Genomic DNA, 20,561 nt, shown 5'->3' with positions numbered 1-20,561 from the left:
AAAAAAACTTCATTTTAAAAAGTTTTTCAACAGTTAAAGCTTACAGCACCTGGTATTCCCAGGAGGTCTCCCATCCAAGTACTAACCAGGCCCAAGCCTTCTTAGCTTCCGAGATCAGACGAGACCGGGCGTTCTTGGGCTGGTATGGCCGTAAGCAATCTCTGCTTGAAAATCTTGGACTTTAAACAACCTAGGCTTGAAAACATATCACAGAGTGAAAATACCTCTTAACTTACTTTAGATAAAAACTAACAAAGCGATGCAAAAAAACTTCATTTTAAAAAGTTTTTCAACAGTTAAAGCTTACAGCACCTGGTATTCCCAGGAGGTCTCCCATCCAAGTACTAACCAGGCCCAAGCCTTCTTAGCTTCCGAGATCAGACGAGACCGGGCGTTCTTGGGCTGGTATGGCCGTAAGCAATCTCTGCTTGAAAATCTTGGACTTTAAACAACCTAGGCTTGAAAACATATCACAGAGTGAAAATACCTCTTAACTTACTTTAGATAAAAACTAACAAAGCGATGCAAAAAAACTTCATTTTAAAAAGTTTTTCAACAGTTAAAGCTTACAGCACCTGGTATTCCCAGGAGGTCTCCCATCCAAGTACTAACCAGGCCCAAGCCTTCTTAGCTTCCGAGATCAGACGAGACCGGGCGTTCTTGGGCTGGTATGGCCGTAAGCAATCTCTGCTTGAAAATCTTGGACTTTAAACAACCTAGGCTTGAAAACATATCACAGAGTGAAAATACCTCTTAACTTACTTTAGATAAAAACTAACAAAGCGATGCAAAAAAACTTCATTTTAAAAAGTTTTTCAACAGTTAAAGCTTACAGCACCTGGTATTCCCAGGAGGTCTCCCATCCAAGTACTAACCAGGCCCAAGCCTTCTTAGCTTCCGAGATCAGACGAGACCGGGCGTTCTTGGGCTGGTATGGCCGTAAGCAATCTCTGCTTGAAAATCTTGGACTTTAAACAACCTAGGCTTGAAAACATATCACAGAGTGAAAATACCTCTTAACTTACTTTAGATAAAAACTAACAAAGCGATGCAAAAAAACTTCATTTTAAAAAGTTTTTCAACAGTTAAAGCTTACAGCACCTGGTATTCCCAGGAGGTCTCCCATCCAAGTACTAACCAGGCCCAAGCCTTCTTAGCTTCCGAGATCAGACGAGACCGGGCGTTCTTGGGCTGGTATGGCCGTAAGCAATCTCTGCTTGAAAATCTTGGACTTTAAACAACCTAGGTTTGAAAACATATCACAGAGTGAAAATACCTCTTAACTTACTTTAGATAAAAACTAACAAAGCGATGCAAAAAAACTTCATTTTAAAAAGTTTTTCAACAGTTAAAGCTTACAGCACCTGGTATTCCCAGGAGGTCTCCCATCCAAGTACTAACCAGGCCCAAGCCTTCTTAGCTTCCGAGATCAGACGAGACCGGGCGTTCTTGGGCTGGTATGGCCGTAAGCAATCTCTGCTTGAAAATCTTGGACTTTAAACAACCTAGGCTTGAAAACATATCACAGAGTGAAAATCCCTCTTAACTTACTTTAGATAAAAACTAATAAAGCGATGCAAAAAAACTTCATTTTAAAAAGTTTTTCAACAGTTAAAGCTTACAGCACCTGGTATTCCCAGGAGGTCTCCCATCCAAGTACTAACCAGGCCCAAGCCTTCTTAGCTTCCGAGATCAGACGAGACCGGGCGTTCTTGGGCTGGTATGGCCGTAAGCAATCTCTGCTTGAAAATCTTGGACTTTAAACAACCTAGGCTTGAAAACATATCACAGAGTGAAAATACCTCTTAACTTACTTTAGATAAAAACTAACAAAGCGATGCAAAAAAACTTCATTTTAAAAAGTTTTTCAACAGTTAAAGCTTACAGCACCTGGTATTCCCAGGAGGTCTCCCATCCAAGTACTAACCAGGCCCAAGCCTTCTTAGCTTCCGAGATCAGACGAGACCGGGCGTTCTTGGGCTGGTATGGCCGTAAGCAATCTCTGCTTGAAAATCTTGGACTTTAAACAACCTAGGCTTGAAAACATATCACAGAGTGAAAATACCTCTTAACTTACTTTAGATAAAAACTAACAAAGCGATGCAAAAAAACTTCATTTTAAAAAGTTTTTCAACAGTTAAAGCTTACAGCACCTGGTATTCCCAGGAGGTCTCCCATCCAAGTACTAACCAGGCCCAAGCCTTCTTAGCTTCCGAGATCAGACGAGACCGGGCGTTCTTGGGCTGGTATGGCCGTAAGCAATCTCTGCTTGAAAATCTTGGACTTTAAACAACCTAGGCTTGAAAACATATCACAGAGTGAAAATACCTCTTAACTTACTTTAGATAAAAACTAACAAAGCGATGCAAAAAAACTTCATTTTAAAAAGTTTTTCAACAGTTAAAGCTTACAGCACCTGGTATTCCCAGGAGGTCTCCCATCCAAGTACTAACCAGGCCCAAGCCTTCTTAGCTTCCGAGATCAGACGAGACCGGGCGTTCTTGGGCTGGTATGGCCGTAAGCAATCTCTGCTTGAAAATCTTGGACTTTAAACAACCTAGGCTTGAAAACATATCACAGAGTGAAAATACCTCTTAACTTACTTTAGATAAAAACTAACAAAGCGATGCAAAAAAACTTCATTTTAAAAAGTTTTTCAACAGTTAAAGCTTACAGCACCTGGTATTCCCAGGAGGTCTCCCATCCAAGTACTAACCAGGCCCAAGCCTTCTTAGCTTCCGAGATCAGACGAGACCGGGCGTTCTTGGGCTGGTATGGCCGTAAGCAATCTCTGCTTGAAAATCTTGGACTTTAAACAACCTAGGCTTGAAAACATATCACAGAGTGAAAATACCTCTTAACTTACTTTAGATAAAAACTAACAAAGCGATGCAAAAAAACTTCATTTTAAAAAGTTTTTCAACAGTTAAAGCTTACAGCACCTGGTATTCCCAGGAGGTCTCCCATCCAAGTACTAACCAGGCCCAAGCCTTCTTAGCTTCCGAGATCAGACGAGACCGGGCGTTCTTGGGCTGGTATGGCCGTAAGCAATCTCTGCTTGAAAATCTTGGACTTTAAACAACCTAGGCTTGAAAACATATCACAGAGTGAAAATACCTCTTAACTTACTTTAGATAAAAACTAACAAAGCGATGCAAAAAATCTTCATTTTAAAAAGTTTTTCAACAGTTAAAGCTTACAGCACCTGGTATTCCCAGGAGGTCTCCCATCCAAGTACTAACCAGGCCCAAGCCTTCTTAGCTTCCGAGATCAGACGAGACCGGGCGTTCTTGGGCTGGTATGGCCGTAAGCAATCTCTGCTTGAAAATCTTGGACTTTAAACAACCTAGGCTTGAAAACATATCACAGAGTGAAAATACCTCTTAACTTACTTTAGATAAAAACTAACAAAGCGATGCAAAAAAACTTCATTTTAAAAAGTTTTTCAACAGTTAAAGCTTACAGCACCTGGTATTCCCAGGAGGTCTCCCATCCAAGTACTAACCAGGCCCAAGCCTTCTTAGCTTCCGAGATCAGACGAGACCGGGCGTTCTTGGGCTGGTATGGCCGTAAGCAATCTCTGCTTGAAAATCTTGGACTTTAAACAACCTAGGCTTGAAAACATATCACAGAGTGAAAATACCTCTTAACTTACTTTAGATAAAAACTAACAAAGCGATGCAAAAAAACTTCATTTTAAAAAGTTTTTCAACAGTTAAAGCTTACAGCACCTGGTATTCCCAGGAGGTCTCCCATCCAAGTACTAACCAGGCCCAAGCCTTCTTAGCTTCCGAGATCAGACGAGACCGGGCGTTCTTGGGCTGGTATGGCCGTAAGCAATCTCTGCTTGAAAATCTTGGACTTTAAACAACCTAGGCTTGAAAACATATCACAGAGTGAAAATACCTCTTAACTTACTTTAGATAAAAACTAACAAAGCGATGCAAAAAAACTTCATTTTAAAAAGTTTTTCAACAGTTAAAGCTTACAGCACCTGGTATTCCCAGGAGGTCTCCCATCCAAGTACTAACCAGGCCCAAGCCTTCTTAGCTTCCGAGATCAGACGAGACCGGGCGTTCTTGGGCTGGTATGGCCGTAAGCAATCTCTGCTTGAAAATCTTGGACTTTAAACAACCTAGGCTTGAAAACATATCACAGAGTGAAAATACCTCTTAACTTACTTTAGATAAAAACTAACAAAGCGATGCAAAAAAACTTCATTTTAAAAAGTTTTTCAACAGTTAAAGCTTACAGCACCTGGTATTCCCAGGAGGTCTCCCATCCAAGTACTAACCAGGCCCAAGCCTTCTTAGCTTCCGAGATCAGACGAGACCGGGCGTTCTTGGGCTGGTATGGCCGTAAGCAATCTCTGCTTGAAAATCTTGGACTTTAAACAACCTAGGCTTGAAAACATATCACAGAGTGAAAATACCTCTTAACTTACTTTAGATAAAAACTAACAAAGCGATGCAAAAAACTTCATTTTAAAAAGTTTTTCAACAGTTAAAGCTTACAGCACCTGGTATTCCCAGGAGGTCTCCCATCCAAGTACTAACCAGGCCCAAGCCTTCTTAGCTTCCGAGATCAGACGAGACCGGGCGTTCTTGGGCTGGTATGGCCGTAAGCAATCTCTGCTTGAAAATCTTGGACTTTAAACAACCTAGGCTTGAAAACATATCACAGAGTGAAAATACCTCTTAACTTACTTTAGATAAAAACTAACAAAGCGATGCAAAAAAACTTCATTTTAAAAAGTTTTTCAACAGTTAAAGCTTACAGCACCTGGTATTCCCAGGAGGTCTCCCATCCAAGTACTAACCAGGCCCAAGCCTTCTTAGCTTCCGAGATCAGACGAGACCGGGCGTTCTTGGGCTGGTATGGCCGTAAGCAATCTCTGCTTGAAAATCTTGGACTTTAAACAACCTAGGCTTGAAAACATATCACAGAGTGAAAATACCTCTTAACTTACTTTAGATAAAAACTAACAAAGCGATGCAAAAAAACTTCATTTTAAAAAGTTTTTCAACAGTTAAAGCTTACAGCACCTGGTATTCCCAGGAGGTCTCCCATCCAAGTACTAACCAGGCCCAAGCCTTCTTAGCTTCCGAGATCAGACGAGACCGGGCGTTCTTGGGCTGGTATGGCCGTAAGCAATCTCTGCTTGAAAATCTTGGACTTTAAACAACCTAGGCTTGAAAACATATCACAGAGTGAAAATACCTCTTAACTTACTTTAGATAAAAACTAACAAAGCGATGCAAAAAAACTTCATTTTAAAAAGTTTTTCAACAGTTAAAGCTTACAGCACCTGGTATTCCCAGGAGGTCTCCCATCCAAGTACTAACCAGGCCCAAGCCTTCTTAGCTTCCGAGATCAGACGAGACCGGGCGTTCTTGGGCTGGTATGGCCGTAAGCAATCTCTGCTTGAAAATCTTGGACTTTAAACAACCTAGGCTTGAAAACATATCACAGAGTGAAAATACCTCTTAACTTACTTTAGATAAAAACTAACAAAGCGATGCAAAAAAACTTCATTTTAAAAAGTTTTTCAACAGTTAAAGCTTACAGCACCTGGTATTCCCAGGAGGTCTCCCATCCAAGTACTAACCAGGCCCAAGCCTTCTTAGCTTCCGAGATCAGACGAGACCGGGCGTTCTTGGGCTGGTATGGCCGTAAGCAATCTCTGCTTGAAAATCTTGGACTTTAAACAACCTAGGCTTGAAAACATATCACAGAGTGAAAATACCTCTTAACTTACTTTAGATAAAAACTAACAAAGCGATGCAAAAAAACTTCATTTTAAAAAGTTTTTCAACAGTTAAAGCTTACAGCACCTGGTATTCCCAGGAGGTCTCCCATCCAAGTACTAACCAGGCCCAAGCCTTCTTAGCTTCCGAGATCAGACGAGACCGGGCGTTCTTGGGCTGGTATGGCCGTAAGCAATCTCTGCTTGAAAATCTTGGACTTTAAACAACCTAGGCTTGAAAACATATCACAGAGTGAAAATACCTCTTAACTTACTTTAGATAAAAACTAACAAAGCGATGCAAAAAAACTTCATTTTAAAAAGTTTTTCAACAGTTAAAGCTTACAGCACCTGGTATTCCCAGGAGGTCTCCCATCCAAGTACTAACCAGGCCCAAGCCTTCTTAGCTTCCGAGATCAGACGAGACCGGGCGTTCTTGGGCTGGTATGGCCGTAAGCAATCTCTGCTTGAAAATCTTGGACTTTAAACAACCTAGGCTTGAAAACATATCACAGAGTGAAAATACCTCTTAACTTACTTTAGATAAAAACTAACAAAGCGATGCAAAAAAACTTCATTTTAAAAAGTTTTTCAACAGTTAAAGCTTACAGCACCTGGTATTCCCAGGAGGTCTCCCATCCAAGTACTAACCAGGCCCAAGCCTTCTTAGCTTCCGAGATCAGACGAGACCGGGCGTTCTTGGGCTGGTATGGCCGTAAGCAATCTCTGCTTGAAAATCTTGGACTTTAAACAACCTAGGCTTGAAAACATATCACAGAGTGAAAATACCTCTTAACTTACTTTAGATAAAAACTAACAAAGCGATGCAAAAAAACTTCATTTTAAAAAGTTTTTCAACAGTTAAAGCTTACAGCACCTGGTATTCCCAGGAGGTCTCCCATCCAAGTACTAACCAGGCCCAAGCCTTCTTAGCTTCCGAGATCAGACGAGACCGGGCGTTCTTGGGCTGGTATGGCCGTAAGCAATCTCTGCTTGAAAATCTTGGACTTTAAACAACCTAGGCTTGAAAACATATCACAGAGTGAAAATACCTCTTAACTTACTTTAGATAAAAACTAACAAAGCGATGCAAAAAAACTTCATTTTAAAAAGTTTTTCAACAGTTAAAGCTTACAGCACCTGGTATTCCCAGGAGGTCTCCCATCCAAGTACTAACCAGGCCCAAGCCTTCTTAGCTTCCGAGATCAGACGAGACCGGGCGTTCTTGGGCTGGTATGGCCGTAAGCAATCTCTGCTTGAAAATCTTGGACTTTAAACAACCTAGGCTTGAAAACATATCACAGAGTGAAAATACCTCTTAACTTACTTTAGATAAAAACTAACAAAGCGATGCAAAAAAACTTCATTTTAAAAAGTTTTTCAACAGTTAAAGCTTACAGCACCTGGTATTCCCAGGAGGTCTCCCATCCAAGTACTAACCAGGCCCAAGCCTTCTTAGCTTCCGAGATCAGACGAGACCGGGCGTTCTTGGGCTGGTATGGCCGTAAGCAATCTCTGCTTGAAAATCTTGGACTTTAAACAACCTAGGCTTGAAAACATATCACAGAGTGAAAATACCTCTTAACTTACTTTAGATAAAAACTAACAAAGCGATGCAAAAAAACTTCATTTTAAAAAGTTTTTCAACAGTTAAAGCTTACAGCACCTGGTATTCCCAGGAGGTCTCCCATCCAAGTACTAACCAGGCCCAAGCCTTCTTAGCTTCCGAGATCAGACGAGACCGGGCGTTCTTGGGCTGGTATGGCCGTAAGCAATCTCTGCTTGAAAATCTTGGACTTTAAACAACCTAGGCTTGAAAACATATCACAGAGTGAAAATACCTCTTAACTTACTTTAGATAAAAACTAACAAAGCGATGCAAAAAAACTTCATTTTAAAAAGTTTTTCAACAGTTAAAGCTTACAGCACCTGGTATTCCCAGGAGGTCTCCCATCCAAGTACTAACCAGGCCCAAGCCTTCTTAGCTTCTGAGATCAGACGAGACCGGGCGTTCTTGGGCTGGTATGGCCGTAAGCAATCTCTGCTTGAAAATCTTGGACTTTAAACAACCTAGGCTTGAAAACATATCACAGAGTGAAAATACCTCTTAACTTACTTTAGATAAAAACTAACAAAGCGATGCAAAAAAACTTCATTTTAAAAAGTTTTTCAACAGTTAAAGCTTACAGCACCTGGTATTCCCAGGAGGTCTCCCATCCAAGTACTAACCAGGCCCAAGCCTTCTTAGCTTCCGAGATCAGACGAGACCGGGCGTTCTTGGGCTGGTATGGCCGTAAGCAATCTCTGCTTGAAAATCTTGGACTTTAAACAACCTAGGCTTGAAAACATATCACAGAGTGAAAATACCTCTTAACTTACTTTAGATAAAAACTAACAAAGCGATGCAAAAAAACTTCATTTTAAAAAGTTTTTCAACAGTTAAAGCTTACAGCACCTGGTATTCCCAGGAGGTCTCCCATCCAAGTACTAACCAGGCCCAAGCCTTCTTAGCTTCCGAGATCAGACGAGACCGGGCGTTCTTGGGCTGGTATGGCCGTAAGCAATCTCTGCTTGAAAATCTTGGACTTTAAACAACCTAGGCTTGAAAACATATCACAGAGTGAAAATACCTCTTAACTTACTTTAGATAAAAACTAACAAAGCGATGCAAAAAAACTTCATTTTAAAAAGTTTTTCAACAGTTAAAGCTTACAGCACCTGGTATTCCCAGGAGGTCTCCCATCCAAGTACTAACCAGGCCCAAGCCTTCTTAGCTTCCGAGATCAGACGAGACCGGGCGTTCTTGGGCTGGTATGGCCGTAAGCAATCTCTGCTTGAAAATCTTGGACTTTAAACAACCTAGGCTTGAAAACATATCACAGAGTGAAAATACCTCTTAACTTACTTTAGATAAAAACTAACAAAGCGATGCAAAAAAACTTCATTTTAAAAAGTTTTTCAACAGTTAAAGCTTACAGCACCTGGTATTCCCAGGAGGTCTCCCATCCAAGTACTAACCAGGCCCAAGCCTTCTTAGCTTCCGAGATCAGACGAGACCGGGCGTTCTTGGGCTGGTATGGCCGTAAGCAATCTCTGCTTGAAAATCTTGGACTTTAAACAACCTAGGCTTGAAAACATATCACAGAGTGAAAATACCTCTTAACTTACTTTAGATAAAAACTAACAAAGCGATGCAAAAAAACTTCATTTTAAAAAGTTTTTCAACAGTTAAAGCTTACAGCACCTGGTATTCCCAGGAGGTCTCCCATCCAAGTACTAACCAGGCCCAAGCCTTCTTAGCTTCCGAGATCAGACGAGACCGGGCGTTCTTGGGCTGGTATGGCCGTAAGCAATCTCTGCTTGAAAATCTTGGACTTTAAACAACCTAGGCTTGAAAACATATCACAGAGTGAAAATACCTCTTAACTTACTTTAGATAAAAAACTAACAAAGCGATGCAAAAAAACTTCATTTTAAAAAGTTTTTCAACAGTTAAAGCTTACAGCACCTGGTATTCCCAGGAGGTCTCCCATCCAAGTACTAACCAGGCCCAAGCCTTCTTAGCTTCCGAGATCAGACGAGACCGGGCGTTCTTGGGCTGGTATGGCCGTAAGCAATCTCTGCTTGAAAATCTTGGACTTTAAACAACCTAGGCTTGAAAACATATCACAGAGTGAAAATACCTCTTAACTTACTTTAGATAAAAACTAACAAAGCGATGCAAAAAAACTTCATTTTAAAAAGTTTTTCAACAGTTAAAGCTTACAGCACCTGGTATTCCCAGGAGGTCTCCCATCCAAGTACTAACCAGGCCCAAGCCTTCTTAGCTTCCGAGATCAGACGAGACCGGGCGTTCTTGGGCTGGTATGGCCGTAAGCAATCTCTGCTTGAAAATCTTGGACTTTAAACAACCTAGGCTTGAAAACATATCACAGAGTGAAAATACCTCTTAACTTACTTTAGAAAAAACTAACAAAGCGATGCAAAAAAACTTCATTTTAAAAAGTTTTTCAACAGTTAAAGCTTACAGCACCTGGTATTCCCAGGAGGTCTCCCATCCAAGTACTAACCAGGCCCAAGCCTTCTTAGCTTCCGAGATCAGACGAGACCGGGCATTCTTGGGCTGGTATGGCCGTAAGCAATCTCTGCTTGAAAATCTTGGACTTTAAACAACCTAGGCTTGAAAACATATCACAGAGTGAAAATACCTCTTAACTTACTTTAGATAAAAACTAACAAAGCGATGCAAAAAAACTTCATTTTAAAAGTTTTTCAACAGTTAAAGCTTACAGCACCTGGTATTCCCAGGAGGTCTCCCATCCAAGTACTAACCAGGCCCAAGCCTTCTTAGCTTCCGAGATCAGACGAGACCGGGCGTTCTTGGGCTGGTATGGCCGTAAGCAATCTCTGCTTGAAAATCTTGGACTTTAAACAACCTAGGCTTGAAAACATATCACAGAGTGAAAATACCTCTTAACTTACTTTAGAAAAAAACTAACAAAGCGATGCAAAAAAACTTCATTTTAAAAAGTTTTTCAACAGTTAAAGCTTACAGCACCTGGTATTCCCAGGAGGTCTCCCATCCAAGTACTAACCAGGCCCAAGCCTTCTTAGCTTCCGAGATCAGACGAGACCGGGCGTTCTTGGGCTGGTATGGCCGTAAGCAATCTCTGCTTGAAAATCTTGGACTTTAAACAACCTAGGCTTGAAAACATATCACAGAGTGAAAATACCTCTTAACTTACTTTAGATAAAAACTAACAAAGCGATGCAAAAAAACTTCATTTTAAAAAGTTTTTCAACAGTTAAAGCTTACAGCACCTGGTATTCCCAGGAGGTCTCCCATCCAAGTACTAACCAGGCCCAAGCCTTCTTAGCTTCCGAGATCAGACGAGACCGGGCGTTCTTGGGCTGGTATGGCCGTAAGCAATCTCTGCTTGAAAATCTTGGACTTTAAACAACCTAGGCTTGAAAACATATCACAGAGTGAAAATACCTCTTAACTTACTTTAGAAAAAAACTAACAAAGCGATGCAAAAAAACTTCATTTTAAAAAGTTTTTCAACAGTTAAAGCTTACAGCACCTGGTATTCCCAGGAGGTCTCCCATCCAAGTACTAACCAGGCCCAAGCCTTCTTAGCTTCCGAGATCAGACGAGACCGGGCGTTCTTGGGCTGGTATGGCCGTAAGCAATCTCTGCTTGAAAATCTTGGACTTTAAACAACCTAGGCTTGAAAACATATCACAGAGTGAAAATACCTCTTAACTTACTTTAGAAAAAAACTAACAAAGCGATGCAAAAAAACTTCATTTTAAAAAGTTTTTCAACAGTTAAAGCTTACAGCACCTGGTATTCCCAGGAGGTCTCCCATCCAAGTACTAACCAGGCCCAAGCCTTCTTAGCTTCCGAGATCAGACGAGACCGGGCGTTCTTGGGCTGGTATGGCCGTAAGCAATCTCTGCTTGAAAATCTTGGACTTTAAACAACCTAGGCTTGAAAACATATCACAGAGTGAAAATACCTCTTAACTTACTTTAGAAAAAAACTAACAAAGCGATGCAAAAAAACTTCATTTTAAAAAGTTTTTCAACAGTTAAAGCTTACAGCACCTGGGAATACCAGGTGCTGTAAGCTTTAACTGTTGAAAAACTTTTTAAAATGAATTTTTTTTGCATTGCTTTGTTAGTTTTTATCTAAAGTAAGTTAAGAGGTATTTTTACTCTGTGATTTGTTTTCAAGCCTAGGTTGTTTAAAGTCCAAGATTTTCAAGCAGAGATTGCTTACGGCCATACCAGCCCAAGAACGCCCGGTCTCGTCTGATCTCGGAATCTAAGAAGGCTTGGGCCTGGTTAGTACTTGGATGGGAGACCTCCTGGGAATACCAGGTGCTGTAAGCTTTAACTGTTGAAAAACTTTTTAAAAATGAAGTTTTTTTGCATCGCTTTGTTAGTTTTTATCTAAAGTAAGGTAAGAGGTATTTTCACTCTGTGATATGTTTTCAAGCCTAGGTTGTTTAAAGTCCAAGATTTTCAAGCAGAGATTGCTTAGGGCCATACCAGCCCAAGAACGCCCGGTCTCGTCTGATCTCAGAAGCAAAGAAGGCTTGGGCCTGGTTAGTACTTGGATGGGAGACCTCCTGGGAATACCAGGTGCTGTAAGCTTTAACTGTTGAAAAACTTTTTAAAATGAAGTTTTTTTGCATCGCTTTGTTAGTTTTTATCTAAAGTAAGTTAAGAGGTATTTTCACTCTGTGATATGTTTTCAAGCCTAGGTTGTTTAAAGTCCAAGATTTTCAAGCAGAGATTGCTTACGGCCATACCAGGCCCAAGAACGCCCGGTCTTGTCTGATCTCGGAAGCTAAGAAGGCTTGGGCCTGGTTAGTACTTGGATGGGAGACCTCCTGCGAATACCAGGTGCTTTAACTGTTGAAAAACTTTTTAAAATGAAGTTTTTTTCCATCGCTTTGTTAGTTTTATCTAAAGTAAGTTAAGAGGTATTTTCACTCTGTGATATGTTTTCAAGCCTAGGTTGTTTTAAGTTCAAGATTTTCAAGCAGACATTGCCTACGGCCATACCAGCCCAATAACGCCCGGTCTCGTCTGATCTCGGAAGCTAAGAAGGCTTGGGCCTGGTTTGTACTTTGATGGGAGACCTCCTGGGAATATCCAGGGTGCTGTAAGCTCTTAACTGTTGAAAAAACTTTTGAAATGAATTTTTTTTTGCATCGCTTTGTAGTTTTTATCTAAAGTAAGTTAAGATGTATTTTCACTCTGTGATATGTTTTCAAGCCTAGGTTGTTTAAAGTCCAAGATTTTCTCAAGCAGAGATTGCTTATGGCCATACCAGCCCAAGAACGCCCGGTCTCGTCTGATCTCGGAAGCTAAGAAGGCTTGGGCCTGGTTAGTACTTGGATGGGAGACCTCCTGGGGAATACCAGGTGCTGTAAGCTTTAAACTGTTGAAAAACTTTTTAAAATGAAGTTTTTTTGCATCGCTTTGTTTAGTTTTATCTATACATTAAGTTCAGAGGTATTTTCACTCTGTGATATGTTTTCAAGCCTAGGTGGTTATAAGTCCCAAGAATTTTGCAAGCAAGGACTATGCTTTACGGTGCCATACCAGCCCAGAACGCCCGGGTCTCGTCTGATCGTCGGGAAGCTAAGAAGAGGCTTGGGCCTGGTTAGTCTCATGTGGATAGGAGGACCCTTCCTGCGAATACCAGGTGCTGTAAGCTTTAAATGTTGTGAAAAAAACTTTTAAACTGAAGTTTTACTTTTTTGCATCGCTTTGTTAGTTTTTATCTAAAGTAAGTTAAGAGGTATTTTCACTCTGTGATATGTTTTCAAGCCTAGGTTGTTTAAAGTCCAAGATTTTCAAGCAGAGATTGCTTACGGCCATACCAGCCCAAGAACGCCCGGTCTCGTCTGATCTCGGAAGCTAAGAAGGCTTGGGCCTGGTTAGTACTTGGATGGGAGACCTCCTGGGAATACCAGGTGCTGTAAGCTTTAACTGTTGAAAAACTTTTTAAAATGAAGTTTTTTTGCATCGCTTTGTTAGTTTTTATCTAAAGTAAGTTAAGAGGTATTTTCACTCTGTGATATGTTTTCAAGCCTAGGTTGTTTTAAAGTCCAAGATTTTCAAGCAGAGATTGCTTACGGCCATACCAGCCCAAGAACGCCCGGTCTCGTCTGATCTCGGAAGCTAAGAAGGCTTGGGCCTGGTTAGTACTTGGATGGGAGACCTCCTGGGAATACCAGGTGCTGTAAGCTTTAACTGTTGAAAAACTTTTTAAAATGAAGTTTTTTTTTGCATCGCTTTGTTAGTTTTTATCTAAAGTAAGTTAAGAGTTTTTTTCACTCTGTGATATGTTTTCAAGCCTAGGTTGTTTAAAGTCCAAGATTTTCAAGCAGAGATTGCTTACGGCCATACCAGCCCAAGAACGCCCGGTCTCGTCTGATCTCGGAAGCTAAGAAGGCTTGGGCCTGGTTAGTACTTGGATGGGAGACCTCCTGGAATACCAGGTGCTGTAAGCTTTTAACTGTTGAAAAACTTTTTAAAATGAAGTTTTTTTGCATCGCTTTGTTAGTTTTTATCTAAAGTAAGTTAAGAGGTATTTTCACTCTGTGATATGTTTTCAAGCCTAGGTTGTTTTAAGTCCAAGATTTTCAAGCAGAGATTGCTTACGGCCATACCAGCCCAAGAACGCCCGGTCTCGTCTGATCTCGGAAGCTAAGAAGGCTTGGGCCTGGTTAGTACTTGGATGGGAGACCTCCTGGGAATACCAGGTGCTGTAAGCTTTAACTGTGAAAAACTTTTTAAATGAAGTTTTTTTTGCATCGCTTTGTTATGTCTTTTATCTAAAGTAAGGTTAAGAGGTATTTTCACTCTGTGATATGTTTTCAGAGCCTAGGTTGTTTAAGTCCACGATTTTTCAAGCAAGAGATTGCTTATGGCCATACCGGCCCAAGCAGCCCTGTCTCGTCTGATCTCGGAAGACTAAGAAGGCTTGGGCCTGGTTATGTACTTTGGATGGGAGACAACATCCTCGGACAGAATACCAGGTGCCTGTAAGCTTTAACTGTTGAAAAACTTTTAAATGAGTTTTTTTCCCATCGCTTTGTTAGTTTTTATCTAAAGTAAGTTAAGAGGTATTTTCACTCTGTGATATGTTTTCAAGCCTAGGTTGTTTAAAGTCCAAGATTTTCAAGCAGAGATTGCTTACGGCCATACCAGCCCAAGAACGCCCGGTCTCGTCTGATCTCGGAAGCTAAGAAGGCTTGGGCCTGGTTAGTACTTGGATGGGAGACCTCCTGGGAATACCAGGTGCTGTAAGCTTTAACTGTTGAAAAACTTTTTAAAATGAAGTTTTTTTGCATCGCTTTGTTAGTTTTTTATCTAAAGTAAGTTAAGAGGTATTTTCACTCTGTGATATGTTTTCAAGCCTAGGTTGTTTAAAGTCCAAGATTTTCAAGCAGAGATTGCTTACGGCCATACCAGCCCAAGAACGCCCGGTCTCGTCTGATCTCGGAAGCTAAGAAGGCTTGGGCCTGGTTAGTACTTGGATGGGAGACCTCCTGGGAATACCAGGTGCTGTAAGCTTTAACTGTTGAAAAACTTTTTAAAAATGAAGTTTTTTTGCATCGCTTTGTTAGTTTTTTTTCTAAGTAAGTTAAGAGGTATTTTCACTCTGTGATATTGTTTCAGCCTAGGTTTTTTAAAGATCCAAAAGATTTTCAAGCAGAATTGCCTACGGCCATACCAGCCCAATAAACGCCCGGTCTCGTCTGATCTCGGAGAGCTAAGAAGGCTTGGGCCTGGTGTACTTGGATGGGAGACCTCCTGGGAATACCAGGTGCTGTAAGCTTTAACTGTTGAAAAACCTTTTTAAAATGAAGTTTTTTTTTGCATCGCTTTGTTAGTTTTTATCTAAAGTAAGTTAAGATGTATTTTCACTCTGTGATATGTTTTCAAGCCTAGGTTTTTTTTAAAGTTCAAGATTTTCAAGCAGAGATTGCTTACAGCCATACCAGCCCAAACAGCCCCGGTCTCGTCTGATCTCGGAAGCTAAGAAGGCTTGGGCCTGGTTTGTACTTGATGGGAGACCTCCTGGGAATACCAGGGCTGTAAGCTTTAACTGTTGAAAAACTTTTTAAAATGAAGTTTTTTTTGCATCGCTTTGTTAGTTTTTTATCTAAAGTAAGTTAAGAGGTATTTTCACTCTGTGATATTTTTTTCAAGCCTAGGTTGTTTAAAGTCCAAGATTTTCAAGCAGAGATTGCTTACGGCCATACCAGCCCAAGAACGCCCGGTCTCGTCTGATCTCGGAAGCTAAGAAGGCTTGGGCCTGGTTAGTACTTGGATGGGAGACCTCCTGGGAATACCAGGTGCTGTAAGCTTTAACTGTTGAAAAACTTTTTAAAATGAAATTTTTTTTGGCATCGCTTTGTTAGTTTTTTTCTAAAGTAAGTTAAGAGGTATTTTCACTCTGTGATATGTTTTCAAGCCTAGGTTGTTTTAAAGTCCAAGATTTTCAAGCAGAGATTGCTTACGGCCATACCAGCCCAAGAACGCCTGGTCTCGTCTGATCTCGGAAGCTAAGAAGGCTTGGGCCTGGTTAGTACTTGGATGGGAGACCTCCTGGGAATACCAGGTGCTGTAAGCTTTAACTGTTGAAAAACTTTTTAAAATGAAGTTTTTTTGCATCGCTTTGTTAGTTTTTTTCTAAAGTAAGTTAAGAGGTATTTTCACTCTGTGATATGTTTTCAAGCCTAGGTTGTTTAAAGTCCAAGATTTTCAAGCAGAGATTGCTTACGGCCATACCAGCCCAAGAACGCCCGGTCTCGTCTGATCTCGGAAGCTAAGAAGGCTTGGGCCTGGTTAGTACTTGGATGGGAGACCTCCTGGGAATACCAGGTGCTGTAAGCTTTAACTGTTGAAAAACTTTTTAAAATGAAGTTTTTTTTGCATCGCTTTGTTAGTTTTTTTCTAAAGTAAGTTAAGAGGTATTTTCACTCTGTGATATGTTTTCAAGCCTAGGTTGTTTAAAGTCCAAGATTTTCAAGCAGAGATTGCTTACGGCCATACCAGCCCAAGAACGCCCGGTCTCGTCTGATCTCGGAAGCTAAGAAGGCTTGGGCCTGGTTAGTACTTGGATGGGAGACCTCCTGGGAATACCAGGTGCTGTAAGCTTTAACTGTTGAAAAACTTTTTAAAATGAAGTTTTTTTGCATCGCTTTGTTAGTTTTTTTCTAAAGTAAGTTAAGAGGTATTTTCACTCTGTGATATGTTTTCAAGCCTAGGTTGTTTAAAGTCCAAGATTTTCAAGCAGAGATTGCTTACGGCCATACCAGCCCAAGAACGCCCGGTCTCGTCTGATCTCGGAAGCTAAGAAGGCTTGGGCCTGGTTAGTACTTGGATGGGAGACCTCCTGGGAATACCAGGTGCTGTAAGCTTTAACTGTTGAAAAACTTTTTAAAATGAAGTTTTTTTGCATCGCTTTGTTAGTTTTTTTCTAAAGTAAGTTAAGAGGTATTTTCACTCTGTGATATGTTTTCAAGCCTAGGTTGTTTAAAGTCCAAGATTTTCAAGCAGAGATTGCTTACGGCCATACCAGCCCAAGAACGCCCGGTCTCGTCTGATCTCGGAAGCTAAGAAGGCTTGGGCCTGGTTAGTACTTGGATGGGAGACCTCCTGGGAATACCAGGTGCTGTAAGCTTTAACTGTTGAAAAACTTTTTAAAAAGAAGTTTTTTTGCATCGCTTTGTTAGTTTTTTTCTAAAGTAAGTTAAGAGGTATTTTCACTCTGTGATATGTTTTCAAGCCTAGGTTGTTTAAAGTCCAAGATTTTCAAGCAGAGATTGCTTACGGCCATACCAGCCCAAGAACGCCCGGTCTCGTCTGATCTCGGAAGCTAAGAAGGCTTGGGCCTGGTTAGTACTTGGATGGGAGACCTCCTGGGAATACCAGGTGCTGTAAGCTTTAACTGTTGAAAAACTTTTTAAAATGAAGTTTTTTTGCATCGCTTTGTTAGTTTTTTTCTAAAGTAAGTTAAGAGGTATTTTCACTCTGTGATATGTTTTCAAGCCTAGGTTGTTTAAAGTCCAAGATTTTCAAGCAGAGATTGCTTACGGCCATACCAGCCCAAGAACGCCCGGTCTCGTCTGATCTCGGAAGCTAAGAAGGCTTGGGCCTGGTTAGTACTTGGATGGGAGACCTCCTGGGAATACCAGGTGCTGTAAGCTTTAACTGTTGAAAAACTTTTTAAAATGAAGTTTTTTTGCATCGCTTTGTTAGTTTTTTTCTAAAGTAAGTTAAGAGGTATTTTCACTCTGTGATATGTTTTCAAGCCTAGGTTGTTTAAAGTCCAAGATTTTCAAGCAGAGATTGCTTACGGCCATACCAGCCCAAGAACGCCCGGTCTCGTCTGATCTCGGAAGCTAAGAAGGCTTGGGCCTGGTTAGTACTTGGATGGGAGACCTCCTGGGAATACCAGGTGCTGTAAGCTTTAACTGTTGAAAAACTTTTTAAAATGAAGTTTTTTTGCATCGCTTTGTTAGTTTTTATCTAAAGTAAGTTAAGAGGTATTTTCACTCTGTGATATGTTTTCAAGCCTAGGTTGTTTAAAGTCCAAGATTTTCAAGCAGAGATTGCTTACGGCCATACCAGCCCAAGAACGCCCGGTCTCGTCTGATCTCGGAAGCTAAGAAGGCTTGGGCCTGGTTAGTACTTGGATGGGAGACCTCCTGGGAATACCAGGTGCTGTAAGCTTTAACTGTTGAAAAACTTTTTAAAATGAAGTTTTTTTGCATCGCTTTGTTAGTTTTTATCTAAAGTAAGTTAAGAGGTATTTTCACTCTGTGATATGTTTTCAAGCCTAGGTTGTTTAAAGTCCAAGATTTTCAAGCAGAGATTGCTTACGGCCATACCAGCCCAAGAACGCCCGGTCTCGTCTGATCTCGGAAGCTAAGAAGGCTTGGGCCTGGTTAGTACTTGGATGGAGACCTCCTGGGAATACCAGGTGCTGTAAGCTTTAACTGTTGAAAAACTTTTTAAAATGAAGTTTTTTTGCATCGCTTTGTTAGTTTTTTATCTAAAGTAAGTTAAGAGGTATTTTCACTCTGTGATATGTTTTCAAGCCTAGGTTGTTTAAAGTCCAAGATTTTCAAGCAGAGATTGCTTACGGCCATACCAGCCCAAGAACGCCCGGTCTCGTCTGATCTCGGAAGCTAAGAAGGCTTGGGCCTGGTTAGTACTTGGATGGGAGACCTCCTGGGAATACCAGGTGCTGTAAGCTTTAACTGTTGAAAAACTTTTTAAAATGAAGTTTTTTTGCATCGCTTTGTTAGTTTTTTTCTAAAGTAAGTTAAGAGGTATTTTCACTCTGTGATATGTTTTCAAGCCTAGGTTGTTTAAAGTCCAAGATTTTCAAGCAGAGATTGCTTACGGCCATACCAGCCCAAGAACGCCCGGTCTCGTCTGATCTCGGAAGCTAAGAAGGCTTGGGCCTGGTTAGTACTTGGATGGGAGACCTCCTGGGAATACCAGGTGCTGTAAGCTTTAACTGTTGAAAAACTTTTTAAAATGAAGTTTTTTTGCATCGCTTTGTTAGTTTTTTTCTAAAGTAAGTTAAGAGGTATTTTCACTCTGTGATATGTTTTCAAGCCTAGGTTGTTTAAAGTCCAAGATTTTCAAGCAGAGATTGCTTACGGCCATACCAGCCCAAGAACGCCCGGTCTCGTCTGATCTCGGAAGCTAAGAAGGCTTGGGCCTGGTTAGTACTTGGATGGGAGACCTCCTGGGAATACCAGGTGCTGTAAGCTTTAACTGTTGAAAAACTTTTTAAAATGAAGTTTTTTTGCATCGCTTTGTTAGTTTTTTTCTAAGTAAGTTAAGAGGTATTTTCACTCTGTGATATGTTTTCAAGCCTAGGTTGTTTAAAGTCCAAGATTTTCAAGCAGAGATTGCTTACGGCCATACCAGCCCAAGAACGCCCGGTCTCGTCTGATCTCGGAAGCTAAGAAGGCTTGGGCCTGGTTAGTACTTGGATGGGAGACCTCCTGGGAATACCAGGTGCTGTAAGCTTTAACTGTTGAAAAACTTTTTAAAATGAAGTTTTTTTGCATCGCTTTGTTAGTTTTTTTCTAAAGTAAGTTAAGAGGTATTTTCACTCTGTGATATGTTTTCAAGCCTAGGTTGTTTAAAGTCCAAGATTTTCAAGCAGAGATTGCTTACGGCCATACCAGCCCAAGAACGCCCGGTCTCGTCTGATCTCGGAAGCTAAGAAGGCTTGGGCCTGGTTAGTACTTGGATGGGAGACCTCCTGGGAATACCAGGTGCTGTAAGCTTTAACTGTTGAAAAACTTTTTAAAATGAAGTTTTTTTGCATCGCTTTGTTAGTTTTTTTCTAAAGTAAGTTAAGAGGTATTTTCACTCTGTGATATGTTTTCAAGCCTAGGTTGTTTTAAAGTCCAAGATTTTCAAGCAGAGATTGCTTACGGCCATACCAGCCCAAGAACGCCCGGTCTCGTCTGATCTCGGAAGCTAAGAAGGCTTGGGCCTGGTTAGTACTTGGATGGGAGACCTCCTGGGAATACCAGGTGCTGTAAGCTTAACTGTTGAAAAACTTTTTAAAATGAAGTTTTTTTGCATCGCTTTGTTAGTTTTTTTCTAAGTAAGTTTAAGAGGTATTTTCACTCTGTGATATGTTTTCAAGCCTAGGTTGTTTAAAGTCCAAGATTTTCAAGCAGAGATTGCTTACGGCCATACCAGCCCAAGAACGCCTGGTCTCGTCTGATCTCGGAAGCTAAGAAGGCTTGGGCCTGGTTAGTACTTGGATGGGAGACCTCCTGGGAATACCAGGGTCTGTAAGCTTTAACTGTTGAAAAACTTTTTAAATGAAGTTTTTTTGCATCGCTTTGTTAGTTTTTTTCTAAAGTAAGTTAAGAGGTATTTTCACTCTGTGATATGTTTTCAAGCCTAGGTTGTTTAAAGTCCAAGATTTTCAAGCAGAGATTGCTTACGGCATACCAGCCCAAGAACGCCCGGTCTCGTCTGATCTCGGAAGCTAAGAGGCTTGGGCCTGGTTAGTACTTGGATGGGAGACCTCCTGGGAATACCAGGTGCTGTAAGCTTTAACTGTTGAAAAACCTTTTTAAAAATGAAGTTTTTTTGCATCGCTTTGTTAGTTTTTTTCTAAAGTAAGTTAAGAGGTATTTTTCACTCTGTGATATGTTTTCAAGCCTAGGTTTTAAAGTCCAAGATTTTCAAGCAGAGATTGCTTACAGCCAACCAGCCCAAGAACGCCTGGTCTAGTCAT

The 20,561-nt window shown here is 40.9% G+C and overlaps 70 non-coding genes and 5 pseudogenes across 70 annotated transcripts; 32 read left to right on the top strand and 43 right to left on the bottom strand.

Moving 5' to 3' along the window:
- Window positions 1–37: 37 nt before the first annotated feature.
- On the bottom strand, window positions 38–156 carry LOC114782347 (5S ribosomal RNA). The gene has a single exon (XR_003747983.1). It is a non-coding gene; the product is annotated as a 5S ribosomal RNA (ribosomal RNA).
- Window positions 157–300: 144 nt separating this feature from the next.
- LOC114782346 (5S ribosomal RNA) lies at window positions 301–419 on the bottom strand. Its single transcript, XR_003747982.1, has one exon. It is a non-coding gene; the product is annotated as a 5S ribosomal RNA (ribosomal RNA).
- Window positions 420–563: 144 nt separating this feature from the next.
- LOC114782345 (5S ribosomal RNA) lies at window positions 564–682 on the bottom strand. Its single transcript, XR_003747981.1, has one exon. It is a non-coding gene; the product is annotated as a 5S ribosomal RNA (ribosomal RNA).
- Window positions 683–826: 144 nt separating this feature from the next.
- Window positions 827–945, bottom strand: LOC114782344 (5S ribosomal RNA). The gene has a single exon (XR_003747980.1). It is a non-coding gene; the product is annotated as a 5S ribosomal RNA (ribosomal RNA).
- Window positions 946–1,089: 144 nt separating this feature from the next.
- LOC114782343 (5S ribosomal RNA) lies at window positions 1,090–1,208 on the bottom strand. The gene has a single exon (XR_003747979.1). It is a non-coding gene; the product is annotated as a 5S ribosomal RNA (ribosomal RNA).
- Window positions 1,209–1,352: 144 nt separating this feature from the next.
- On the bottom strand, window positions 1,353–1,471 carry LOC114782342 (5S ribosomal RNA). The gene has a single exon (XR_003747978.1). It is a non-coding gene; the product is annotated as a 5S ribosomal RNA (ribosomal RNA).
- Window positions 1,472–1,615: 144 nt separating this feature from the next.
- On the bottom strand, window positions 1,616–1,734 carry LOC114782340 (5S ribosomal RNA). Its single transcript, XR_003747976.1, has one exon. It is a non-coding gene; the product is annotated as a 5S ribosomal RNA (ribosomal RNA).
- Window positions 1,735–1,878: 144 nt separating this feature from the next.
- Window positions 1,879–1,997, bottom strand: LOC114782339 (5S ribosomal RNA). The gene has a single exon (XR_003747975.1). It is a non-coding gene; the product is annotated as a 5S ribosomal RNA (ribosomal RNA).
- A 144-nt stretch (window positions 1,998–2,141) lies between these two features.
- Window positions 2,142–2,260, bottom strand: LOC114782338 (5S ribosomal RNA). The gene has a single exon (XR_003747974.1). It is a non-coding gene; the product is annotated as a 5S ribosomal RNA (ribosomal RNA).
- Window positions 2,261–2,404: 144 nt separating this feature from the next.
- On the bottom strand, window positions 2,405–2,523 carry LOC114782337 (5S ribosomal RNA). Its single transcript, XR_003747973.1, has one exon. It is a non-coding gene; the product is annotated as a 5S ribosomal RNA (ribosomal RNA).
- Window positions 2,524–2,667: 144 nt separating this feature from the next.
- On the bottom strand, window positions 2,668–2,786 carry LOC114782336 (5S ribosomal RNA). The gene has a single exon (XR_003747972.1). It is a non-coding gene; the product is annotated as a 5S ribosomal RNA (ribosomal RNA).
- Window positions 2,787–2,930: 144 nt separating this feature from the next.
- LOC114782411 (5S ribosomal RNA) lies at window positions 2,931–3,049 on the bottom strand. Its single transcript, XR_003748040.1, has one exon. It is a non-coding gene; the product is annotated as a 5S ribosomal RNA (ribosomal RNA).
- Window positions 3,050–3,193: 144 nt separating this feature from the next.
- On the bottom strand, window positions 3,194–3,312 carry LOC114782410 (5S ribosomal RNA). Its single transcript, XR_003748039.1, has one exon. It is a non-coding gene; the product is annotated as a 5S ribosomal RNA (ribosomal RNA).
- A 144-nt stretch (window positions 3,313–3,456) lies between these two features.
- Window positions 3,457–3,575, bottom strand: LOC114782409 (5S ribosomal RNA). Its single transcript, XR_003748038.1, has one exon. It is a non-coding gene; the product is annotated as a 5S ribosomal RNA (ribosomal RNA).
- A 144-nt stretch (window positions 3,576–3,719) lies between these two features.
- LOC114782408 (5S ribosomal RNA) lies at window positions 3,720–3,838 on the bottom strand. Its single transcript, XR_003748037.1, has one exon. It is a non-coding gene; the product is annotated as a 5S ribosomal RNA (ribosomal RNA).
- Window positions 3,839–3,982: 144 nt separating this feature from the next.
- Window positions 3,983–4,101, bottom strand: LOC114782407 (5S ribosomal RNA). The gene has a single exon (XR_003748036.1). It is a non-coding gene; the product is annotated as a 5S ribosomal RNA (ribosomal RNA).
- Window positions 4,102–4,245: 144 nt separating this feature from the next.
- On the bottom strand, window positions 4,246–4,364 carry LOC114782405 (5S ribosomal RNA). The gene has a single exon (XR_003748034.1). It is a non-coding gene; the product is annotated as a 5S ribosomal RNA (ribosomal RNA).
- A 143-nt stretch (window positions 4,365–4,507) lies between these two features.
- On the bottom strand, window positions 4,508–4,626 carry LOC114782404 (5S ribosomal RNA). The gene has a single exon (XR_003748033.1). It is a non-coding gene; the product is annotated as a 5S ribosomal RNA (ribosomal RNA).
- A 144-nt stretch (window positions 4,627–4,770) lies between these two features.
- LOC114782403 (5S ribosomal RNA) lies at window positions 4,771–4,889 on the bottom strand. Its single transcript, XR_003748032.1, has one exon. It is a non-coding gene; the product is annotated as a 5S ribosomal RNA (ribosomal RNA).
- A 144-nt stretch (window positions 4,890–5,033) lies between these two features.
- LOC114782402 (5S ribosomal RNA) lies at window positions 5,034–5,152 on the bottom strand. The gene has a single exon (XR_003748031.1). It is a non-coding gene; the product is annotated as a 5S ribosomal RNA (ribosomal RNA).
- Window positions 5,153–5,296: 144 nt separating this feature from the next.
- Window positions 5,297–5,415, bottom strand: LOC114782401 (5S ribosomal RNA). Its single transcript, XR_003748030.1, has one exon. It is a non-coding gene; the product is annotated as a 5S ribosomal RNA (ribosomal RNA).
- Window positions 5,416–5,559: 144 nt separating this feature from the next.
- LOC114782400 (5S ribosomal RNA) lies at window positions 5,560–5,678 on the bottom strand. Its single transcript, XR_003748029.1, has one exon. It is a non-coding gene; the product is annotated as a 5S ribosomal RNA (ribosomal RNA).
- Window positions 5,679–5,822: 144 nt separating this feature from the next.
- Window positions 5,823–5,941, bottom strand: LOC114782399 (5S ribosomal RNA). The gene has a single exon (XR_003748028.1). It is a non-coding gene; the product is annotated as a 5S ribosomal RNA (ribosomal RNA).
- Window positions 5,942–6,085: 144 nt separating this feature from the next.
- Window positions 6,086–6,204, bottom strand: LOC114782398 (5S ribosomal RNA). The gene has a single exon (XR_003748027.1). It is a non-coding gene; the product is annotated as a 5S ribosomal RNA (ribosomal RNA).
- A 144-nt stretch (window positions 6,205–6,348) lies between these two features.
- On the bottom strand, window positions 6,349–6,467 carry LOC114782397 (5S ribosomal RNA). Its single transcript, XR_003748026.1, has one exon. It is a non-coding gene; the product is annotated as a 5S ribosomal RNA (ribosomal RNA).
- A 144-nt stretch (window positions 6,468–6,611) lies between these two features.
- Window positions 6,612–6,730, bottom strand: LOC114782396 (5S ribosomal RNA). The gene has a single exon (XR_003748025.1). It is a non-coding gene; the product is annotated as a 5S ribosomal RNA (ribosomal RNA).
- A 144-nt stretch (window positions 6,731–6,874) lies between these two features.
- On the bottom strand, window positions 6,875–6,993 carry LOC114782394 (5S ribosomal RNA). Its single transcript, XR_003748023.1, has one exon. It is a non-coding gene; the product is annotated as a 5S ribosomal RNA (ribosomal RNA).
- A 144-nt stretch (window positions 6,994–7,137) lies between these two features.
- Window positions 7,138–7,256, bottom strand: LOC114782393 (5S ribosomal RNA). Its single transcript, XR_003748022.1, has one exon. It is a non-coding gene; the product is annotated as a 5S ribosomal RNA (ribosomal RNA).
- Window positions 7,257–7,400: 144 nt separating this feature from the next.
- On the bottom strand, window positions 7,401–7,519 carry LOC114782392 (5S ribosomal RNA). Its single transcript, XR_003748021.1, has one exon. It is a non-coding gene; the product is annotated as a 5S ribosomal RNA (ribosomal RNA).
- A 144-nt stretch (window positions 7,520–7,663) lies between these two features.
- Window positions 7,664–7,782, bottom strand: LOC114782351 (5S ribosomal RNA). The gene has a single exon (XR_003747986.1). It is a non-coding gene; the product is annotated as a 5S ribosomal RNA (ribosomal RNA).
- A 144-nt stretch (window positions 7,783–7,926) lies between these two features.
- Window positions 7,927–8,045, bottom strand: LOC114782391 (5S ribosomal RNA). Its single transcript, XR_003748020.1, has one exon. It is a non-coding gene; the product is annotated as a 5S ribosomal RNA (ribosomal RNA).
- A 144-nt stretch (window positions 8,046–8,189) lies between these two features.
- On the bottom strand, window positions 8,190–8,308 carry LOC114782390 (5S ribosomal RNA). Its single transcript, XR_003748019.1, has one exon. It is a non-coding gene; the product is annotated as a 5S ribosomal RNA (ribosomal RNA).
- Window positions 8,309–8,452: 144 nt separating this feature from the next.
- On the bottom strand, window positions 8,453–8,571 carry LOC114782389 (5S ribosomal RNA). The gene has a single exon (XR_003748018.1). It is a non-coding gene; the product is annotated as a 5S ribosomal RNA (ribosomal RNA).
- A 144-nt stretch (window positions 8,572–8,715) lies between these two features.
- Window positions 8,716–8,834, bottom strand: LOC114782388 (5S ribosomal RNA). The gene has a single exon (XR_003748017.1). It is a non-coding gene; the product is annotated as a 5S ribosomal RNA (ribosomal RNA).
- Window positions 8,835–8,978: 144 nt separating this feature from the next.
- Window positions 8,979–9,097, bottom strand: LOC114782387 (5S ribosomal RNA). The gene has a single exon (XR_003748016.1). It is a non-coding gene; the product is annotated as a 5S ribosomal RNA (ribosomal RNA).
- Window positions 9,098–9,242: 145 nt separating this feature from the next.
- Window positions 9,243–9,361, bottom strand: LOC114782385 (5S ribosomal RNA). Its single transcript, XR_003748015.1, has one exon. It is a non-coding gene; the product is annotated as a 5S ribosomal RNA (ribosomal RNA).
- A 144-nt stretch (window positions 9,362–9,505) lies between these two features.
- Window positions 9,506–9,624, bottom strand: LOC114782384 (5S ribosomal RNA). Its single transcript, XR_003748014.1, has one exon. It is a non-coding gene; the product is annotated as a 5S ribosomal RNA (ribosomal RNA).
- Window positions 9,625–9,767: 143 nt separating this feature from the next.
- LOC114782348 (5S ribosomal RNA) lies at window positions 9,768–9,886 on the bottom strand. Its single transcript, XR_003747984.1, has one exon. It is a non-coding gene; the product is annotated as a 5S ribosomal RNA (ribosomal RNA).
- Window positions 9,887–10,029: 143 nt separating this feature from the next.
- On the bottom strand, window positions 10,030–10,148 carry LOC114782382 (5S ribosomal RNA). The gene has a single exon (XR_003748012.1). It is a non-coding gene; the product is annotated as a 5S ribosomal RNA (ribosomal RNA).
- A 144-nt stretch (window positions 10,149–10,292) lies between these two features.
- LOC114782381 (5S ribosomal RNA) lies at window positions 10,293–10,411 on the bottom strand. The gene has a single exon (XR_003748011.1). It is a non-coding gene; the product is annotated as a 5S ribosomal RNA (ribosomal RNA).
- Window positions 10,412–10,555: 144 nt separating this feature from the next.
- LOC114782380 (5S ribosomal RNA) lies at window positions 10,556–10,674 on the bottom strand. The gene has a single exon (XR_003748010.1). It is a non-coding gene; the product is annotated as a 5S ribosomal RNA (ribosomal RNA).
- Window positions 10,675–10,818: 144 nt separating this feature from the next.
- LOC114782379 (5S ribosomal RNA) lies at window positions 10,819–10,937 on the bottom strand. Its single transcript, XR_003748009.1, has one exon. It is a non-coding gene; the product is annotated as a 5S ribosomal RNA (ribosomal RNA).
- A 144-nt stretch (window positions 10,938–11,081) lies between these two features.
- On the bottom strand, window positions 11,082–11,200 carry LOC114782378 (5S ribosomal RNA). Its single transcript, XR_003748008.1, has one exon. It is a non-coding gene; the product is annotated as a 5S ribosomal RNA (ribosomal RNA).
- Window positions 11,201–11,525: 325 nt separating this feature from the next.
- Window positions 11,526–11,644, top strand: LOC114782352 (5S ribosomal RNA). Its single transcript, XR_003747987.1, has one exon. It is a non-coding gene; the product is annotated as a 5S ribosomal RNA (ribosomal RNA).
- Window positions 11,645–11,789: 145 nt separating this feature from the next.
- On the top strand, window positions 11,790–11,908 carry LOC114782358 (5S ribosomal RNA). Its single transcript, XR_003747993.1, has one exon. It is a non-coding gene; the product is annotated as a 5S ribosomal RNA (ribosomal RNA).
- A 144-nt stretch (window positions 11,909–12,052) lies between these two features.
- Window positions 12,053–12,172, top strand: LOC114782363 (uncharacterized; annotated as a pseudogene).
- A 136-nt stretch (window positions 12,173–12,308) lies between these two features.
- On the top strand, window positions 12,309–12,429 carry LOC114782360 (uncharacterized; annotated as a pseudogene).
- Window positions 12,430–12,576: 147 nt separating this feature from the next.
- Window positions 12,577–12,696, top strand: LOC114782355 (5S ribosomal RNA). The gene has a single exon (XR_003747990.1). It is a non-coding gene; the product is annotated as a 5S ribosomal RNA (ribosomal RNA).
- Window positions 12,697–13,132: 436 nt separating this feature from the next.
- On the top strand, window positions 13,133–13,251 carry LOC114782377 (5S ribosomal RNA). The gene has a single exon (XR_003748007.1). It is a non-coding gene; the product is annotated as a 5S ribosomal RNA (ribosomal RNA).
- Window positions 13,252–13,396: 145 nt separating this feature from the next.
- Window positions 13,397–13,515, top strand: LOC114782376 (5S ribosomal RNA). The gene has a single exon (XR_003748006.1). It is a non-coding gene; the product is annotated as a 5S ribosomal RNA (ribosomal RNA).
- A 146-nt stretch (window positions 13,516–13,661) lies between these two features.
- Window positions 13,662–13,779, top strand: LOC114782356 (5S ribosomal RNA). The gene has a single exon (XR_003747991.1). It is a non-coding gene; the product is annotated as a 5S ribosomal RNA (ribosomal RNA).
- Window positions 13,780–13,924: 145 nt separating this feature from the next.
- LOC114782375 (5S ribosomal RNA) lies at window positions 13,925–14,043 on the top strand. The gene has a single exon (XR_003748005.1). It is a non-coding gene; the product is annotated as a 5S ribosomal RNA (ribosomal RNA).
- Window positions 14,044–14,462: 419 nt separating this feature from the next.
- Window positions 14,463–14,581, top strand: LOC114782374 (5S ribosomal RNA). Its single transcript, XR_003748004.1, has one exon. It is a non-coding gene; the product is annotated as a 5S ribosomal RNA (ribosomal RNA).
- A 145-nt stretch (window positions 14,582–14,726) lies between these two features.
- Window positions 14,727–14,845, top strand: LOC114782373 (5S ribosomal RNA). The gene has a single exon (XR_003748003.1). It is a non-coding gene; the product is annotated as a 5S ribosomal RNA (ribosomal RNA).
- Window positions 14,846–14,991: 146 nt separating this feature from the next.
- LOC114782361 (uncharacterized) lies at window positions 14,992–15,110 on the top strand (annotated as a pseudogene).
- Window positions 15,111–15,259: 149 nt separating this feature from the next.
- LOC114782362 (uncharacterized) lies at window positions 15,260–15,376 on the top strand (annotated as a pseudogene).
- Window positions 15,377–15,523: 147 nt separating this feature from the next.
- LOC114782371 (5S ribosomal RNA) lies at window positions 15,524–15,642 on the top strand. Its single transcript, XR_003748001.1, has one exon. It is a non-coding gene; the product is annotated as a 5S ribosomal RNA (ribosomal RNA).
- Window positions 15,643–15,789: 147 nt separating this feature from the next.
- On the top strand, window positions 15,790–15,908 carry LOC114782349 (5S ribosomal RNA). The gene has a single exon (XR_003747985.1). It is a non-coding gene; the product is annotated as a 5S ribosomal RNA (ribosomal RNA).
- A 144-nt stretch (window positions 15,909–16,052) lies between these two features.
- Window positions 16,053–16,171, top strand: LOC114782370 (5S ribosomal RNA). The gene has a single exon (XR_003748000.1). It is a non-coding gene; the product is annotated as a 5S ribosomal RNA (ribosomal RNA).
- Window positions 16,172–16,316: 145 nt separating this feature from the next.
- On the top strand, window positions 16,317–16,435 carry LOC114782369 (5S ribosomal RNA). The gene has a single exon (XR_003747999.1). It is a non-coding gene; the product is annotated as a 5S ribosomal RNA (ribosomal RNA).
- Window positions 16,436–16,579: 144 nt separating this feature from the next.
- Window positions 16,580–16,698, top strand: LOC114782368 (5S ribosomal RNA). Its single transcript, XR_003747998.1, has one exon. It is a non-coding gene; the product is annotated as a 5S ribosomal RNA (ribosomal RNA).
- Window positions 16,699–16,842: 144 nt separating this feature from the next.
- Window positions 16,843–16,961, top strand: LOC114782367 (5S ribosomal RNA). Its single transcript, XR_003747997.1, has one exon. It is a non-coding gene; the product is annotated as a 5S ribosomal RNA (ribosomal RNA).
- A 144-nt stretch (window positions 16,962–17,105) lies between these two features.
- Window positions 17,106–17,224, top strand: LOC114782366 (5S ribosomal RNA). Its single transcript, XR_003747996.1, has one exon. It is a non-coding gene; the product is annotated as a 5S ribosomal RNA (ribosomal RNA).
- A 144-nt stretch (window positions 17,225–17,368) lies between these two features.
- Window positions 17,369–17,487, top strand: LOC114782365 (5S ribosomal RNA). Its single transcript, XR_003747995.1, has one exon. It is a non-coding gene; the product is annotated as a 5S ribosomal RNA (ribosomal RNA).
- A 144-nt stretch (window positions 17,488–17,631) lies between these two features.
- Window positions 17,632–17,750, top strand: LOC114782364 (5S ribosomal RNA). Its single transcript, XR_003747994.1, has one exon. It is a non-coding gene; the product is annotated as a 5S ribosomal RNA (ribosomal RNA).
- Window positions 17,751–17,894: 144 nt separating this feature from the next.
- Window positions 17,895–18,013, top strand: LOC114782353 (5S ribosomal RNA). The gene has a single exon (XR_003747988.1). It is a non-coding gene; the product is annotated as a 5S ribosomal RNA (ribosomal RNA).
- A 144-nt stretch (window positions 18,014–18,157) lies between these two features.
- On the top strand, window positions 18,158–18,275 carry LOC114782354 (5S ribosomal RNA). Its single transcript, XR_003747989.1, has one exon. It is a non-coding gene; the product is annotated as a 5S ribosomal RNA (ribosomal RNA).
- Window positions 18,276–18,420: 145 nt separating this feature from the next.
- On the top strand, window positions 18,421–18,539 carry LOC114782341 (5S ribosomal RNA). Its single transcript, XR_003747977.1, has one exon. It is a non-coding gene; the product is annotated as a 5S ribosomal RNA (ribosomal RNA).
- A 144-nt stretch (window positions 18,540–18,683) lies between these two features.
- On the top strand, window positions 18,684–18,802 carry LOC114782406 (5S ribosomal RNA). The gene has a single exon (XR_003748035.1). It is a non-coding gene; the product is annotated as a 5S ribosomal RNA (ribosomal RNA).
- Window positions 18,803–18,946: 144 nt separating this feature from the next.
- On the top strand, window positions 18,947–19,065 carry LOC114782395 (5S ribosomal RNA). The gene has a single exon (XR_003748024.1). It is a non-coding gene; the product is annotated as a 5S ribosomal RNA (ribosomal RNA).
- Window positions 19,066–19,208: 143 nt separating this feature from the next.
- Window positions 19,209–19,327, top strand: LOC114782383 (5S ribosomal RNA). The gene has a single exon (XR_003748013.1). It is a non-coding gene; the product is annotated as a 5S ribosomal RNA (ribosomal RNA).
- A 144-nt stretch (window positions 19,328–19,471) lies between these two features.
- LOC114782372 (5S ribosomal RNA) lies at window positions 19,472–19,590 on the top strand. Its single transcript, XR_003748002.1, has one exon. It is a non-coding gene; the product is annotated as a 5S ribosomal RNA (ribosomal RNA).
- Window positions 19,591–19,735: 145 nt separating this feature from the next.
- On the top strand, window positions 19,736–19,854 carry LOC114782335 (5S ribosomal RNA). Its single transcript, XR_003747971.1, has one exon. It is a non-coding gene; the product is annotated as a 5S ribosomal RNA (ribosomal RNA).
- Window positions 19,855–19,997: 143 nt separating this feature from the next.
- On the top strand, window positions 19,998–20,116 carry LOC114782357 (5S ribosomal RNA). The gene has a single exon (XR_003747992.1). It is a non-coding gene; the product is annotated as a 5S ribosomal RNA (ribosomal RNA).
- Window positions 20,117–20,259: 143 nt separating this feature from the next.
- Window positions 20,260–20,376, top strand: LOC114782359 (uncharacterized; annotated as a pseudogene).
- Window positions 20,377–20,561: the final 185 nt, after the last annotated feature.

Source organism: Denticeps clupeoides, unplaced genomic scaffold, assembly GCF_900700375.1.
Source record: "Denticeps clupeoides unplaced genomic scaffold, fDenClu1.1, whole genome shotgun sequence".
Lineage (NCBI taxonomy): Eukaryota > Metazoa > Chordata > Actinopteri > Clupeiformes > Denticipitidae > Denticeps > Denticeps clupeoides.
Note: the sequence above shows the minus strand (reverse complement) of the source record. Positions and strands in the feature narration are given on the sequence as shown.